We start from the raw sequence: 16186 nt of genomic DNA on the forward strand, positions 1-16186 counted from the left end.
AAGATTTAAGAACCCCATGGGAATAAGACAGTCCCTTGATAACGCACTGCCTTTCTTGGGATATCATGGGCGACTAACTCTCCAGGATTAAAAATCCGAACAAAATCCTATCTTGTCCTCAATAACACACTGCCTTTCTTGGGTTATCCTGGGTGGCTAACTCTTCCGAGGTTAAATATCCAAACAAAAATCTTATCTAACGTATTTTTTTAATATAATTATTATGTATCATCTACTTGTAGAAATAAAGATTATGTATATATGTATATTATTAAAAAATAACCTTCCACACTACTTACATTGACCTCAAATCTGGTTTTGATGTTGGAGGATGTCTTCTCCGCTGCATTAAAGGCTACCTGTCTAACAAAGTCTTGTGTGTTGTTCCAGGGTCATAGAAGTGTAACTAAAGAATTTTAATTAGGAACCCCACAGGCTGGTGTGCTCAGTCCTATCTTATACAATATTCTAATAAATGTCTTACTTAATGCTATGCCTAGTCAGCCCGATCATTATTGCTGATAATGTTAAGAATTAATCTAAGTCTACCTGAAATGCCTAGCCAGGCTAGGTGTCTTAGTGGCCCCCTCTGTAATTAGTATTTTATAACATGTAAACCACACAATAACCAAAACCTATAAACCCCACATTGTAACCCTTATAGAGAATAAACTTGAATTGAATTGAATGATTCACACATCGGATTCTCAAACACCCAAAACATCCTTCACCATGTACTAGTCTCGTATCAGGACCTGGAGTTGATTATCTCTACTGATAAAACAAAGATACTCAACAGGCGTCCTCCCCTCAAGGAAGGTTCCTTGATGCTGGTGAGGGGCTCTTGATCTAGGGAATTGGATCTGTGCTCCAGTTCCCTGAATTAAGCTTGAATACCTTCCACATCCCCCCCAAAGCCGCCGTACAATCCTACGGGTTTAGCGCTTCCCCCTTGATTATAATGACAGTGGTGCCTATGCTAACTTTCCTATGGTGTAGAAATATACCTAGCTGGACGAATCTTATTGTGGCTAGCTGGGCCAGTGGTAACACGACGGTCTGGAGTTCTGAGACTGTCTGATCGCGGGTTCTATCCCCGCCCATGGTATGGTTTGTTTGCAATTGTATCATTACGATTTCGTGAGTCAATAATAGGCGTCCTCCTCGAAAGAGAGGCACAGTTCGCCAGATCCAGTTGCATGATGGGTCTCGACTAGAATATGTAACCAGATACAGGTATCTAGGCTTTGAGGTCCCATTACTTGGACCTGTTGTAACGACACTGTCGCCAACACAAAGAAAGGCTCAGGACAGAGAGATTTGGCAGGTTTTCATCCCAGGTATGGTGCTAATATTAAAACTGACTGTGAAAATTATGTATTTTGCTTATATCATTGGTTGATTATGCTGCACCACTACTTGCTCTCGTGACTGATTGGAAGTTTGGAGGGCTGGGAAAACTGCAGAACGAAGCAATGAGGATCATCCTAGGATGCCCTCATACTACCAAAATTTTAAATATGCGGAAAGAATTTGATATTCCGAGCATCAAAGATCGTGTTACTGAAAGAAATATCCTCATTGGGGTCAGTATGCTCAAGCAAGCCCATTCAAACCCTTGCACAGAAGCCCTCCAAATTTTCCCCAGCACTGGTGAACATCCTTCAAGATGGATCGATAAAACTGGAACTGACCTTCGCATGAACCAGGTACATGATGTATGTCAAGTAAGGAAATAGTGGCACTTCTCCGCTCCATGGAATATTGCCCCATTCCAAACTACCATCCCTCCACTTCCCTCCCAAAATTTTAAATCACAACCAAAGCTTCGCCTTTGAAGTCAAACAGGATGCCTTAAAAAAAAAATACCACGGGCGGGATTTGAACCCGCGGTCAGTCTCAAAACTCCAGACCGTCGCGTTAGCTGTATTGATAACTTAGTCACACTGCACACTCTTTCACAAACTTTATGTTGATGGTTCTGTTCACCAATCCAGGGATGCAGCTGGTAGTGCTGCTGCTGTCATACAGAGTGATGGCTCTTAAAGAAATTGGAGCACGCATCAATAACTGGGCCTCAGAACTGTTTGCCATACTCCTTGCACTCATATGCCTCCATGTATCGAACGTTGACACTCTAATTGTAACTTATCATCTATAAATGGCCTTAACTCATTAAGTACAAATTGTGGCATGCTCGTGTCAGAAGTCAAACACAGGTATGGTAAGATTATGGACAGTGGAATTAGAGTGTACTTTCTGTGGATTCCATCTCACATTGGTCTTCAGATGCATGATAGAACTGATGAATTGGCTAAGTTATATGCTTTCAAAGAGGGAGTAGATAACAATCTTGGCTTGTCAGTTAACAGTTTGAGAACAATAATACGAAAAGAATTTCAACTGAACTTTATTGACTTAAGACTTAGGGAGATTGACACAAGTCAGTCCATCTATCATCATTCCATCATGCAGGAGGAGCCACATGTCTATGGCGCATCCAACAAAATAAGCCGACTCTTGGATGTCACTGCCGCCCGGCTCCGGCTGGGTTACAAGTAGACCAAAAGAAATGTAAACCTTGCCAGATGGACTCTTGTCACACCCTGCGTCATTATGTACTGGAATGAGATAAAATTGATGAATTTAGAGACAACTCACTCAGAAATGTTCATGACATGTCAAAGTATTTTATCCACAGTGGTATATTACAAACCATTCTGGAAAAATACCGACTTTGCTCACTGTAAATAAAGCTAATATTTGCATAAATAACTCATTGTAATTGTGATCAGGTGTAGACGTGTGAATGGTTCATTTGACCTGGAGTTTACCTGGAGAGGGTTTCGGGGGTCAACGCCCCCGCGGCCCGGTCTGAGACCAGGCCTCATGGTGGATCAGGGTCTGATCAACCAGGCTGTTACTGCTGGCCGCACGCAAGCTGACGTACGAACCACAGCCCGGTTGGTCAGGTACTGACTTTAGGTGCCTGTCCAGTGCCTTCTTGAAGACAGCCAGGGGTCTATTGGTAATCCCCCTTATGTATGCTGGGAGGCAATTGAACAGTCTTGGGCCCCGGACACTTATTGTGTTGTCTCTCAGTGTACTCGTGGTGCCCCTGTTTTTCATCGGGGGAATGTTGCATCTCCTTCCGAGTCTTTTGCTTTCATAGGGAGTGATTTTCGTGTGCAGGTTTGGTACCAATCCCTCCAGGACCTTCCAAGTGTATATTATCATGTATCTCTCTCGCCTGCGTTCGAGGGAATACAGATCAAGGACCTTCAACCGTTCCCAGTAGTTTAGGTGCCTTATCGTACTCAAATTCAAATTCAAAGTTTATTCTCTATAAGGATTACAATGCTGAGTTTACAGAAATTTGGTTATTGTGTGGTTTACATGTAGTAAAATTGTGATTACAGAGTGTACCACTAGAACGCTTAGCATGGCTAGGCATTTCGGGCAGACTTAGTTTTATTCTTAATTGTAAAATATTACAAATTATGAGGTAAGTTGGTATTATGGCTAAGTGACTAAATACTAGTTTGTGAGTTTAGCAATGTGAATGCTTTTGTTTTGGCACAGTACATAGTTTCAGTATTGGAGTATCACAGGATTCATTATTTTAAGATTGAGATTAATATTTCTGTTTATGGTCAAATGAGTGAGTGAGTGTAAGTGTGAACCACCAGGTGGTATTCGTGTAGTTAGTTGACGGGGTGTATCAGGGAGATAAGATGTTTTCTAATGGTAGTTTTGAAGGTGATGAATGTGTCTGCAGTTCTAGAGTTCTCAGGTAGGGTATTCCAGATTTTAGGGCCTTTGACATACATTGAATTTTTGTAAAGGTTTAGTCGGACACGGGGAATGTCGTAGAGATGTTTGTGTCTGGTGTTATGCCTGTGGGTTCTGTCACAACTATCAAGAAAGCGTTTTAGGTCAAGGTTGATATTAGAGTTTAAGGCCCTGTAGATGTAGATTGCACAGTAGTAAGTGTGGATGTACTGAACTGGGAGTAAGTTTAGGTCTATGAAGAGTGGGGGGGTGTGTTGCCAGGGATGGGATTTAGTGATTATTCTTACTGCAGCTTTTTGTTGGGTTATTATTGGCTTTAGGTGTGTTGCTGCAGTTGATCCCCAAGCACAAATAGCATAGGTGAGGTATGGATAAATAAGTGAGTGGTATAGTGTGAGAAGGGCATTTTGCGGCACGTAGTATCGTATCTTGGAGAGGATCCCAACCGTTTTGGATACTTTTTTGGTTATATGCTGGATATGGGTGCTGAAATTCAGGTTGTTGTCAAGGTATAAGCCTAGGAATTTTCCCCCATTATTTCTGGTAATTAGAGTGTTGTCAATCTTAATGTTAATTTGTGCATCTCCTGCTCTGCTACCAAACATAATATAGTAGGTTTTGTCAGTGTTAAGCGTAAGTTTATTGGCTGTCATCCAAGTCGATATTTTAATCAGCTCCTCATTCACAATGGTGTTGAGGGTGGCAAGATTAGGGTGAGAGATGACATAAGTCGTGTCATCAGCAAAGAGAATGGGTTTCAGGTGTTGGGATACGTTTGGAAGGTCATTGATGTATATGAGGAAGAGCAGGGGACCAAGGACACTTCCCTGCGGAACTCCAGTATCAAGTGGCCGTGTTGCTGATGCTGTGTCTTTAATGGTGACGTACTGATACCTATTAGTAATGTAAGATTTGAAATAAGCAAGCGCATGGCCTCTTATACCGTAATGATCAAGTTTGTGGAGTAGGATGTCGTGGTCTACTGTGTCAAAAGCTTTTCTTAGGTCAATAAAAATTCCTAGTGGATATTCCTTATTTTCCAATGCTGTGTAAAGCAGATCTAGCATTTTTATGATTGCATCATTAGTGCTTTTATTTTTCCTGAATCCAAATTGGCAGGGGTTGAGTATGTTTTGAGCCGTTATAAATGAATACAGTCTCCTGTGCACGAGTTTCTCAAAGATTTTGGATAGCAATGGTAAGTTAGATATTGGCCTATAGTTGTTTAAGTCTGTAGGGTCACCACCTTTATGTATTGGTGTAACCCTTGCCATCTTGAGTAGTTTCGGGAAGGTGCTAGTCTCTAGTGACTTGTTAAAAAGTAATGAAATAGCATGCGAAAGGACATGGGCCGCTCGCTTGTACAGTAATGGTGGGACATGAGACAGATTCCCCGAGTTATTTTTAAGTGACTTTATAATCTCGGTGACTTCCGTGGGCTCAGTTGGTGCAAGATAGAAGGAATTAGGGAAATTCCCATCTAGGTAGTCCCCGGCATGGGCATTGGTATGTGGGATTTTACTGGCGAGATTAGATCCTATGGTTGAGAAGAAGTCGTTTATCTTGTTAGCTGTGTCAGTGGGATGTAGTGGTGTTTCATTAGGTTTAGTTAGGACAATATTCTTGGTTTTTCTCAGTTTGTGGGTCCCTAGAATCTGAGAGAGTGTTTTCCAGGTCTTTTTTATATCTCCTCTAGTGTCTGTGAATCTACTGGAGTAGTATAGTTGTTTGGCTTTCTTTATTACTTTGGTGAGAGCTGATGAATAGTGTTTAAGAATATCTTTGTGTATTAAGCCCTGTCTATATTGCTTTTCATATTGGTGTTTCTTGTCAATGGATTTCAGAATGGTGCTGGTTAGCCATGGGCAACCAAGCCGTTTGTTTGTGATCTGTTTTGTTTTTATAGGACAATGTTTGTTGTATAGTCTAAGTAATTTGTTAAGAAAAATGTCTGTCCAGTCATCAATACCATTGGCCTTGGAGAATTCTGTAGGCCAATCAACAGTCTCTAGGTCAGCTGTGAACTTCCTTACTGAGGCCTCGTCATGGAGTCTAAATGAGACTTTGTTGTATTCAAGTGGTGGTTTACTAATGTTTGTCAGGAGGAAGGTAGGGTAGTGGTCTGTAGTGCTATCTGTGATTATCCCTGATTTAAGGGGGGCTAGTATATTGGTCCATATGTGGTCTATTATGGTTGCACTTGTCTCAGTGAGCCTGGTTGGTTTAGTTATTGTTGGTATGAGAAGTGTGTTGTTCATATTGTTGATGAAATCAGTTACAGGCTGATCATCTAGTAAGCCAAGGTTGATGTTGAAGTCTCCAGCTAAGAGAAGGTGGTGCTTATTCATTTGTCTGTTTGTTATTAGTGACTTTAATTTCTCACTGAAATTTGGGATGTTTGTGTGAGGTATCCGGTAAATGGCACCGATTGTTATAGGCGTCTTAAGGTTTTTTACAGTAAAATTAGCAAAAATGTATTCCCCATATTCATCACTAAAGCAAGTGGTGCTAAGACAAGATAATTGGTTAGAGTAATAGATTGCAATACCACCCCCAACTTGGTTTGGTCTGCAGTTGTGAATTGCTGTGTATCCTGGTAGAGGGTAGATATCTATTGTGTCCTGCTTAAGCCAGGTCTCAGTAAGAATAATGCAGGAGAAGGGTGTCTTTAGTGATTCAAGGAGTGCTAGGAGGTCATCATAGTGTTTGCTTAAGGACCTGATGTTGTAGTTAAGTACTGATAGACTTTTAGCATTGTTTAGGATAGTGGTGGCTTGTGATGCTGTGTAATAAAGGCAGTTACTTTCCAATAGGTTTTGATTGGGTGTCAGATGTAGTTCTTTGCAATTGCTTTACTGCCACCTTTGTGGAGTGCGATTGTGTCTGTTGTTTTTAGTGTGTGTGGGATGACCCCTGTGTCCATGCTCCCTCTCCATAGAATGCTGAAGGCACGCGATAGGGGTTTCTTGCAATTCTTCATGAACACAGAGTTTCAAGAGTCTGTGCCTGGGGCAGAGTGCATGGGTATGTCATTAATTGCCTCTTCAAAGTCTTGTGGAGTTAGAATAATATCCGAGATTTTTAGGATGACCAAATTTTGGGTTTCGTTCAACTGTTAATATAATAATAATAATAATAATAATAATAATAATAATAATACTTTATTTCTGAAAGTACATGTACAATTTATACAGACCTAGCTGACATACTATATAGAGAGAGGAAAGTACCTTCTTATGCAGAGCATTTCCGGCAAATTAGGTTAATGTTCTACCGCAGGATGCGACCCACACCAGTCGGCTAACACCCAGGTACCCACTTAATGCTAAGTGAACAGGGACAGTGTGATGGTCCACTTGAGGGCCATTAGCTAAACCACTTTCACCTGCGTACTGAGAGATAGCATTCACCCCCAGTGCCAGTGCAGGCACCAATGAACGTGCCACCTCTTTAATGATAACCATGACGCATATCAGGTGATTTTTCCCTAAGGAATACAATAGAAACCTCCCCGACCAGGTGGTGGGTTACTTATCTGCCTCACCCGACCAGGTGGTGGGTTACTTATCTGCCTCACCCGACCAGGTGGTGGGTTACTTATCTGCCTCACCCGACCAGGTGGTGGGTTACTTATCTGCCTCACCCGACCAGGTGGTGGGTTACTTATCTGCCTCACCCGACCAGGTGGTGGGTTACTGATCTACTTCACCCGACCAGGTGGTGGGTTACTGATCTGCCTCACCCGGCCAGGTGGTGGGTTACTTATCTGCCTCACCCGACCAAGTGGTGGGTTACTGATCTGCCTCACCCGACCATGTGGTGGGTTACTTATCTGCCTCACCCGACCAGGTGGTGGGTTACTGATCTGCCTCACCTGACCAGGTGGTGGGTTACTTATCTGCCTCACTTGACCAGATGGTGGGTTACTTATCTGCCTCACCTGACCAGGTGGTGGGTTACTGATCTGCCTCACCTGACCAGGTGGTGGGTTAATTATCTGCCTCACCCGACCAGGTGGTGGGTTACTGATCTGCCTCACCCGACCAGGTGGTGGGTTACTTATCTGCCTCACCCGACCATGTGGTGGGTTACTTATCTGCCTCACCCGACCAGGTGGTGGGTTACTGATCTGCCTCACCCGACCAGGTGGGTTACTTATCTGCCTCACCCGACCAGGTGGTGGGTTACTTATCTGCCTCACCCGACCAGGTGGTGGGTTACTTATCTGCCTCACCCGACCAGGTGGTGGGTTACTGATCTGCTTCACCTGACCAGGTGGTGGGTTACTGATCTGCCTCACCCAACCAGGTGGTGGGTTACTGATCTGCCTCATCCGACCAGGTGGTGGGTTACTTATCTGCCTCACCTGACCAGGTGGTGGGTTACTGATCTGCCTCACCTGACCAGGTGGTGGGTTACTGATCTGCCTCACCTGACCAGGTGGTGGGTTACTGATCTGCCTCACCTGACCAGGTGGTGGGTTACTGATCTGCCTCACCTGACCAGGTGGTGGGTTACTGATCTGCCTCACCTGACCAGGTGGTGGGTTACTGATCTGCCTCACCTGACCAGGTGGTGGGTTACTTATCTGCCTCACCCGACCAAGTGGTGGGTTACTTATCTGTCTCACCTGACCAGGTGGTGGGTTACTTATCTGCCTCACCCGACCAGGTGGTGGGTTACTTATCTGCCTCACCCGACCAGGTGGTGGGTTACTGATCTGCCTCACCTGACCAGGTGGTGAGTTAATTATCTGCCTCACCCGACCAGGTGGTGGGTTACTGATCTGCCTCACCTGACCAGGTGGTGGGTTATCTGCCTCACCCGACCAGGTGGTGGGTTACTGAACTGCCTCACCCGACCAGGTGGTGGGTTACTGATCTGCCTCACCTGACCAGGTGGTGGGTTAATTATCTGCCTCACCCGACCAGGTGGTGGGTTACTGATCTGCCTCACCTGACCAGGTGGTGGGTTAATTATCTGCCTCACCCGACCAGGTGGTGGGTTACTGATCTGCCTCACCTGACCAGGTGGTGGGTTACTGATCTGCCTCACCCGACCAGGTGGTGGGTTACTTATCTGCCTCACCCGACCAGGTGGTGGGTTACTGATCTGCCTCACCCGCCCAGGTGGTGGGTTACTGATCTGCCTCACCCGCCCAGGTGGTGGGTTACTTATCTGCCTCACCTGACCAGGTGGTGGGTTACTGATCTGCTTCACCTGACCAGGTGGTGGGTTACTGATCTGCCTCACCCGACCAGGTGGTGGGTTACTTATCTGCCTCACCTGACCAGGTGGTGGGTTACTGATCTGCCTCACCTGACCAGGTGGTGGGTTACTGATCTGCCTCACCTGACCAGGTGGTGGGTTACTGATCTGCCTCACCTGACCAGGTGGTGGGTTACTTATCTGCCTCACCTGACCAGGTGGTGGGTTACTGATCTGCCTCACCCGACCAGGTGGTGGGTTACTGATCTGCCTCACCCGACCAGGTGGTGGGTTACTGATCTGCCTCACCCGACCAGGTGGTGGGTTACTGATCTGCCTCACCCGACCAGGTGGTGGGTTACTGATCTGCCTCACCCGACCAGGTGGTGGGTTACTGATCTGCCTCACCTGACCAGGTGGTGGGTTACTTATCTGCCTCACCTGACCAGGTGGTGGGTTACTGATCTGCCTCACCTGACCAGGTGGTGGGTTACTGATCTGCCTCACCTGACCAGGTGGTGGGTTACTGATCTGCCTCACCTGACCAGGTGGTGGGTTACTGATCTGCCTCACCTGACCAGGTGGTGGGTTACTGATCTGCCTCACCTGACCAGGTGGTGGGTTACTGATCTGCCTCACCTGACCAGGTGGTGGGTTACTTATCTGCCTCACCTGACCAGGTGGTGGGTTACTGATCTGCCTCACCTGACCAAGTGGTGGGTTACTTATCTGTCTCACCTGACCAGGTGGTGGGTTACTTATCTGCCTCACCCGACCAGGTGGTGGGTTACTTATCTGCCTCACCCGACCAGGTGGTGGGTTACTGATCTGCCTCACCTGACCAGGTGGTGAGTTAATTATCTGCCTCACCCGACCAGGTGGTGGGTTACTGATCTGCCTCACCTGACCAGGTGGTGGGTTATCTGCCTCACCCGACCAGGTGGTGGGTTACTGAACTGCCTCACCCGACCAGGTGGTGGGTTACTGATCTGCCTCACCTGACCAGGTGGTGGGTTAATTATCTGCCTCACCCGACCAGGTGGTGGGTTACTGATCTGCCTCACCTGACCAGGTGGTGGGTTAATTATCTGCCTCACCCGACCAGGTGGTGGGTTACTGATCTGCCTCACCTGACCAGGTGGTGGGTTACTGATCTGCCTCACCCGACCAGGTGGTGGGTTACTTATCTGCCTCACCCGACCAGGTGGTGGGTTACTGATCTGCCTCACCCGCCCAGGTGGTGGGTTACTGATCTGCCTCACCCGCCCAGGTGGTGGGTTACTTATCTGCCTCACCTGACCAGGTGGTGGGTTACTGATCTGCTTCACCTGACCAGGTGGTGGGTTACTGATCTGCCTCACCTGACCAGGTGGTGGGTTACTTATCTGCCTCACCTGACCAGGTGGTGGGTTACTGATCTGCCTCACCTGACCAGGTGGTGGGTTACTGATCTGCCTCACCTGACCAGGTGGTGGGTTACTGATCTGCCTCACCTGACCAGGTGGTGGGTTACTTATCTGCCTCACCTGACCAGGTGGTGGGTTACTGATCTGCCTCACCCGACCAGGTGGTGGGTTACTGATCTGCCTCACCCGACCAGGTGGTGGGTTACTGATCTGCCTCACCCGACCAGGTGGTGGGTTACTGATCTGCCTCACCCGACCAGGTGGTGGGTTACTGATCTGCCTCACCCGACCAGGTGGTGGGTTACTTATCTGCCTCACCCGACCAGGTGGTGGGTTACTTATCTGCCTCACCCGACCAGGTGGTGGGTTACTGATCTGCCTCACCCGACCAGGTGGTGGGTTACTGATCTGCCTCACCTGCCCAGGTGGTGGGTTACTGATCTGCCTCACCCGCCCAGGTGGTGGGTTACTTATCTGCCTCACCTGACCAGGTGGTGGGTTACTGATCTGCCTCACCCGCCCAGGTGGTGGGTTACTGATCTGCCTCACCCGCCCAGGTGGTGGGTTACTTATCTGCCTCACCTGACCAGGTGGTGGGTTACTGATCTGCCTCACCCGCCCAGGTGGTGGGTTACTGATCTGCCTCACCTGCCCAGGTGGTGGGTTACTGATCTGCCTCACCCGACCAGGTGGTGGGTTACTGATCTGCCTCACCTGCCCAGGTGGTGGGTTACTGATCTGCCTCACCCGCCCAGGTGGTGGGTTACTTATCTGCCTCGCCTGACCAGGTGGTGGGTTACTGATCTGCTTCACCTGACCAGGTGGTGGGTTACTGATCTGCCTCACCCGACCAGGTGGTGGGTTACTGATCTGCCTCACCCGACCAGGTGGTGGGTTACTGATCTGCCTCACCCGACCAGGTGGTGGGTTACTGATCTGCCTCACCCGACCAGGTGGTGGGTTACTGATCTGCCTCACCCGACCAGGTGGTGGGTTACTGATCTGCCTCACCTGCCCAGGTGGTGGGTTACTGATCTGCCTCACCCGACCAGGTGGTGGGTTACTGATCTGCCTCACCTGCCCAGGAGGTGGGTTACTGATCTGCCTCACCCGCCCAGGTCGTGGGTTACTTATCTGCCTCACTTGACCAGGTGGTGGGTTACTGATCTGCTTCACCTGACCAGGTGGTGGGTTACTTATCTGCCTCACCCGACCAGGTGGTGGGTTACTGATCTGCTTCACCTGACCAGGTGGTGGGTTACTGATCTGCCTCACCCGACCAGGTGGTGGGTTACTGATCTGCCTCACCTGCCCAGGTGGTGGGTTACTTATCTGCCTCACCCGACCAGGTGGTGGGTTACTGATCTGCCTCACCCGACCAGGTGGTGGGTTACTGATCTGCCTCACCTGCCCAGGTGGTGGGTTACTTATCTGCCTCACCCGACCAGGTGGTGGGTTACTGATCTGCCTCACCCGACCAGGTGGTGGGTTACTGATCTGCCTCACCCGACCAGGTGGTGGGTTACTGATCTGCCTCACCCGACCAGGTGGTGGGTTACTGATCTGCCTCACCTGCCCAGGTGGTGGGTTACTGATCTGCCTCACCCGACCAGGTGGTGGGTTACTGATCTGCTTCACCTGACCAGGTGGTGGGTTACTTATCTGCCTCACCCGACCAGGTGGTGGGTTACTGATCTGCTTCACCTGACCAGGTGGTGGGTTACTGATCTGCCTCACCCGACCAGGTGGTGGGTTACTGATCTGCCTCACCTGCCCAGGTGGTGGGTTACTTATCTGCCTCACCCGACCAGGTGGTGGGTTACTGATCTGCCTCACCCGACCAGGTGGTGGGTTACTGATCTGCCTCACCTGCCCAGGTGGTGGGTTACTTATCTGCCTCACCCGACCAGGTGGTGGGTTACTTATCTGCCTCACCCGACCAGGTGGTGGGTTACTGATCTGCCTCACCTGCCCAGGTGGTGGGTTACTGATCTGCCTCACCTGCCCAGGTGGTGGGTTACTGATCTGCCTCACCTGCCCAGGTGGTGGGTTACTTATCTGCCTCACCCGACCAGGTGGTGGGTTACTGATCTGCCTCACCTGACCAGGTGGTGGGTTACTTATCTGCCTCACCTGACCAGGTGGTGGGTTACTGATCTGCCTCACCTGACCAGGTGGTGGGTTACTGATCTGCCTCACCTGACCAGGTGGTGGGTTACTGATCTGCCTCACCTGACCAGGTGGTGGGTTACTGATCTGCCTCACCTGACCAGGTGGTGGGTTACTGATCTGCCTCACCTGACCAGGTGGTGGGTTACTGATCTGCCTCACCTGACCAGGTGGTGGGTTACTTATCTGCCTCACCTGACCAGGTGGTGGGTTACTGATCTGCCTCACCTGACCAAGTGGTGGGTTACTTATCTGTCTCACCTGACCAGGTGGTGGGTTACTTATCTGCCTCACCCGACCAGGTGGTGGGTTACTTATCTGCCTCACCCGACCAGGTGGTGGGTTACTGATCTGCCTCACCTGACCAGGTGGTGAGTTAATTATCTGCCTCACCCGACCAGGTGGTGGGTTACTGATCTGCCTCACCTGACCAGGTGGTGGGTTATCTGCCTCACCCGACCAGGTGGTGGGTTACTGAACTGCCTCACCCGACCAGGTGGTGGGTTACTGATCTGCCTCACCTGACCAGGTGGTGGGTTAATTATCTGCCTCACCCGACCAGGTGGTGGGTTACTGATCTGCCTCACCTGACCAGGTGGTGGGTTAATTATCTGCCTCACCCGACCAGGTGGTGGGTTACTGATCTGCCTCACCTGACCAGGTGGTGGGTTACTGATCTGCCTCACCCGACCAGGTGGTGGGTTACTTATCTGCCTCACCCGACCAGGTGGTGGGTTACTGATCTGCCTCACCCGCCCAGGTGGTGGGTTACTGATCTGCCTCACCCGCCCAGGTGGTGGGTTACTTATCTGCCTCACCTGACCAGGTGGTGGGTTACTGATCTGCTTCACCTGACCAGGTGGTGGGTTACTGATCTGCCTCACCTGACCAGGTGGTGGGTTACTTATCTGCCTCACCTGACCAGGTGGTGGGTTACTGATCTGCCTCACCTGACCAGGTGGTGGGTTACTGATCTGCCTCACCTGACCAGGTGGTGGGTTACTGATCTGCCTCACCTGACCAGGTGGTGGGTTACTTATCTGCCTCACCTGACCAGGTGGTGGGTTACTGATCTGCCTCACCCGACCAGGTGGTGGGTTACTGATCTGCCTCACCCGACCAGGTGGTGGGTTACTGATCTGCCTCACCCGACCAGGTGGTGGGTTACTGATCTGCCTCACCCGACCAGGTGGTGGGTTACTGATCTGCCTCACCCGACCAGGTGGTGGGTTACTTATCTGCCTCACCCGACCAGGTGGTGGGTTACTTATCTGCCTCACCCGACCAGGTGGTGGGTTACTGATCTGCCTCACCCGACCAGGTGGTGGGTTACTGATCTGCCTCACCTGCCCAGGTGGTGGGTTACTGATCTGCCTCACCCGCCCAGGTGGTGGGTTACTTATCTGCCTCACCTGACCAGGTGGTGGGTTACTGATCTGCCTCACCCGCCCAGGTGGTGGGTTACTGATCTGCCTCACCCGCCCAGGTGGTGGGTTACTTATCTGCCTCACCTGACCAGGTGGTGGGTTACTGATCTGCCTCACCCGCCCAGGTGGTGGGTTACTGATCTGCCTCACCTGCCCAGGTGGTGGGTTACTGATCTGCCTCACCCGACCAGGTGGTGGGTTACTGATCTGCCTCACCTGCCCAGGTGGTGGGTTACTGATCTGCCTCACCCGCCCAGGTGGTGGGTTACTTATCTGCCTCGCCTGACCAGGTGGTGGGTTACTGATCTGCTTCACCTGACCAGGTGGTGGGTTACTGATCTGCCTCACCCGACCAGGTGGTGGGTTACTGATCTGCCTCACCCGACCAGGTGGTGGGTTACTGATCTGCCTCACCCGACCAGGTGGTGGGTTACTGATCTGCCTCACCCGACCAGGTGGTGGGTTACTGATCTGCCTCACCCGACCAGGTGGTGGGTTACTGATCTGCCTCACCTGCCCAGGTGGTGGGTTACTGATCTGCCTCACCCGACCAGGTGGTGGGTTACTGATCTGCCTCACCTGCCCAGGAGGTGGGTTACTGATCTGCCTCACCCGCCCAGGTCGTGGGTTACTTATCTGCCTCACTTGACCAGGTGGTGGGTTACTGATCTGCTTCACCTGACCAGGTGGTGGGTTACTTATCTGCCTCACCCGACCAGGTGGTGGGTTACTGATCTGCTTCACCTGACCAGGTGGTGGGTTACTGATCTGCCTCACCCGACCAGGTGGTGGGTTACTGATCTGCCTCACCTGCCCAGGTGGTGGGTTACTTATCTGCCTCACCCGACCAGGTGGTGGGTTACTGATCTGCCTCACCCGACCAGGTGGTGGGTTACTGATCTGCCTCACCTGCCCAGGTGGTGGGTTACTTATCTGCCTCACCCGACCAGGTGGTGGGTTACTGATCTGCCTCACCCGACCAGGTGGTGGGTTACTGATCTGCCTCACCCGACCAGGTGGTGGGTTACTGATCTGCCTCACCCGACCAGGTGGTGGGTTACTGATCTGCCTCACCTGCCCAGGTGGTGGGTTACTGATCTGCCTCACCCGACCAGGTGGTGGGTTACTGATCTGCTTCACCTGACCAGGTGGTGGGTTACTTATCTGCCTCACCCGACCAGGTGGTGGGTTACTGATCTGCTTCACCTGACCAGGTGGTGGGTTACTGATCTGCCTCACCCGACCAGGTGGTGGGTTACTGATCTGCCTCACCTGCCCAGGTGGTGGGTTACTTATCTGCCTCACCCGACCAGGTGGTGGGTTACTGATCTGCCTCACCCGACCAGGTGGTGGGTTACTGATCTGCCTCACCTGCCCAGGTGGTGGGTTACTTATCTGCCTCACCCGACCAGGTGGTGGGTTACTTATCTGCCTCACCCGACCAGGTGGTGGGTTACTGATCTGCCTCACCTGCCCAGGTGGTGGGTTACTGATCTGCCTCACCTGCCCAGGTGGTGGGTTACTGATCTGCCTCACCTGCCCAGGTGGTGGGTTACTTATCTGCCTCACCTGACCAGGTGGTGGGTTACTGATCTGCCTCACCCGCCCAGGTGGTGGGTTACTGATCTGCCTCACCCGCCCAGGTGGTGGGTTACTGATCTGCCTCACCCGACCAGGTGGTGGGTTACTGATCTGCCTCACCCGACCAGGTGGTGGGTTACTGATCTGCCTCACCCGACCAGGTGGTGGGTTACTGATCTGCCTCACCTGACCAGGTGGTGGGTTACTGATCTGCTTCACCTGACCAGGTGGTGGGTTACTGATCTGCCTCACCCGACCAGGTGGTGGGTTACTGATCTGCCTCACCTGACCAGGTGGTGGGTTACTGATCTGCTTCACCTGACCAGGTGGTGGGTTACTGATCTGCCTCACCTGACCAGGTGGTGGGTTACTGATCTGCTTCACCTGACCAGGTGGTGGGTTACTGATCTGCCTCACCTGCCCAGGTGGTGGGTTACTTATCTGCCTCACCCGACCAGGTGGTGGGTTACTGATCTGCTTCACCTGACCAGGTGGTGGGTTACTGATCTGCCTCACCTGCCCAGGTGGTGGGTTACTGATCTGCCTCACCCGCCCAGGTGGTGGGTTACTTATCTGCCTCACTACTGTACTAGCTGCATGTTG

The 16186-nt window shown here is 50.6% G+C and overlaps 1 long non-coding RNA gene across 1 annotated transcript; it reads right to left on the reverse strand.

The window, feature by feature from the left end:
- Positions 1 to 2396: 2396 nt before the first annotated feature.
- Positions 2397 to 7211, reverse strand: LOC138852232 (uncharacterized). The gene is made up of 2 exons (XR_011391608.1): positions 7023 to 7211; positions 2397 to 2621 (listed from the first exon to the last, which is right to left on the reverse strand). It is a non-coding gene; the product is annotated as an uncharacterized lncRNA (long non-coding RNA).
- Positions 7212 to 16186: the final 8975 nt, after the last annotated feature.

The sequence above is a fragment of the Cherax quadricarinatus genome, unplaced genomic scaffold, assembly GCF_038502225.1.
Source record: "Cherax quadricarinatus isolate ZL_2023a unplaced genomic scaffold, ASM3850222v1 Contig5489, whole genome shotgun sequence".
Lineage (NCBI taxonomy): Eukaryota > Metazoa > Arthropoda > Malacostraca > Decapoda > Parastacidae > Cherax > Cherax quadricarinatus.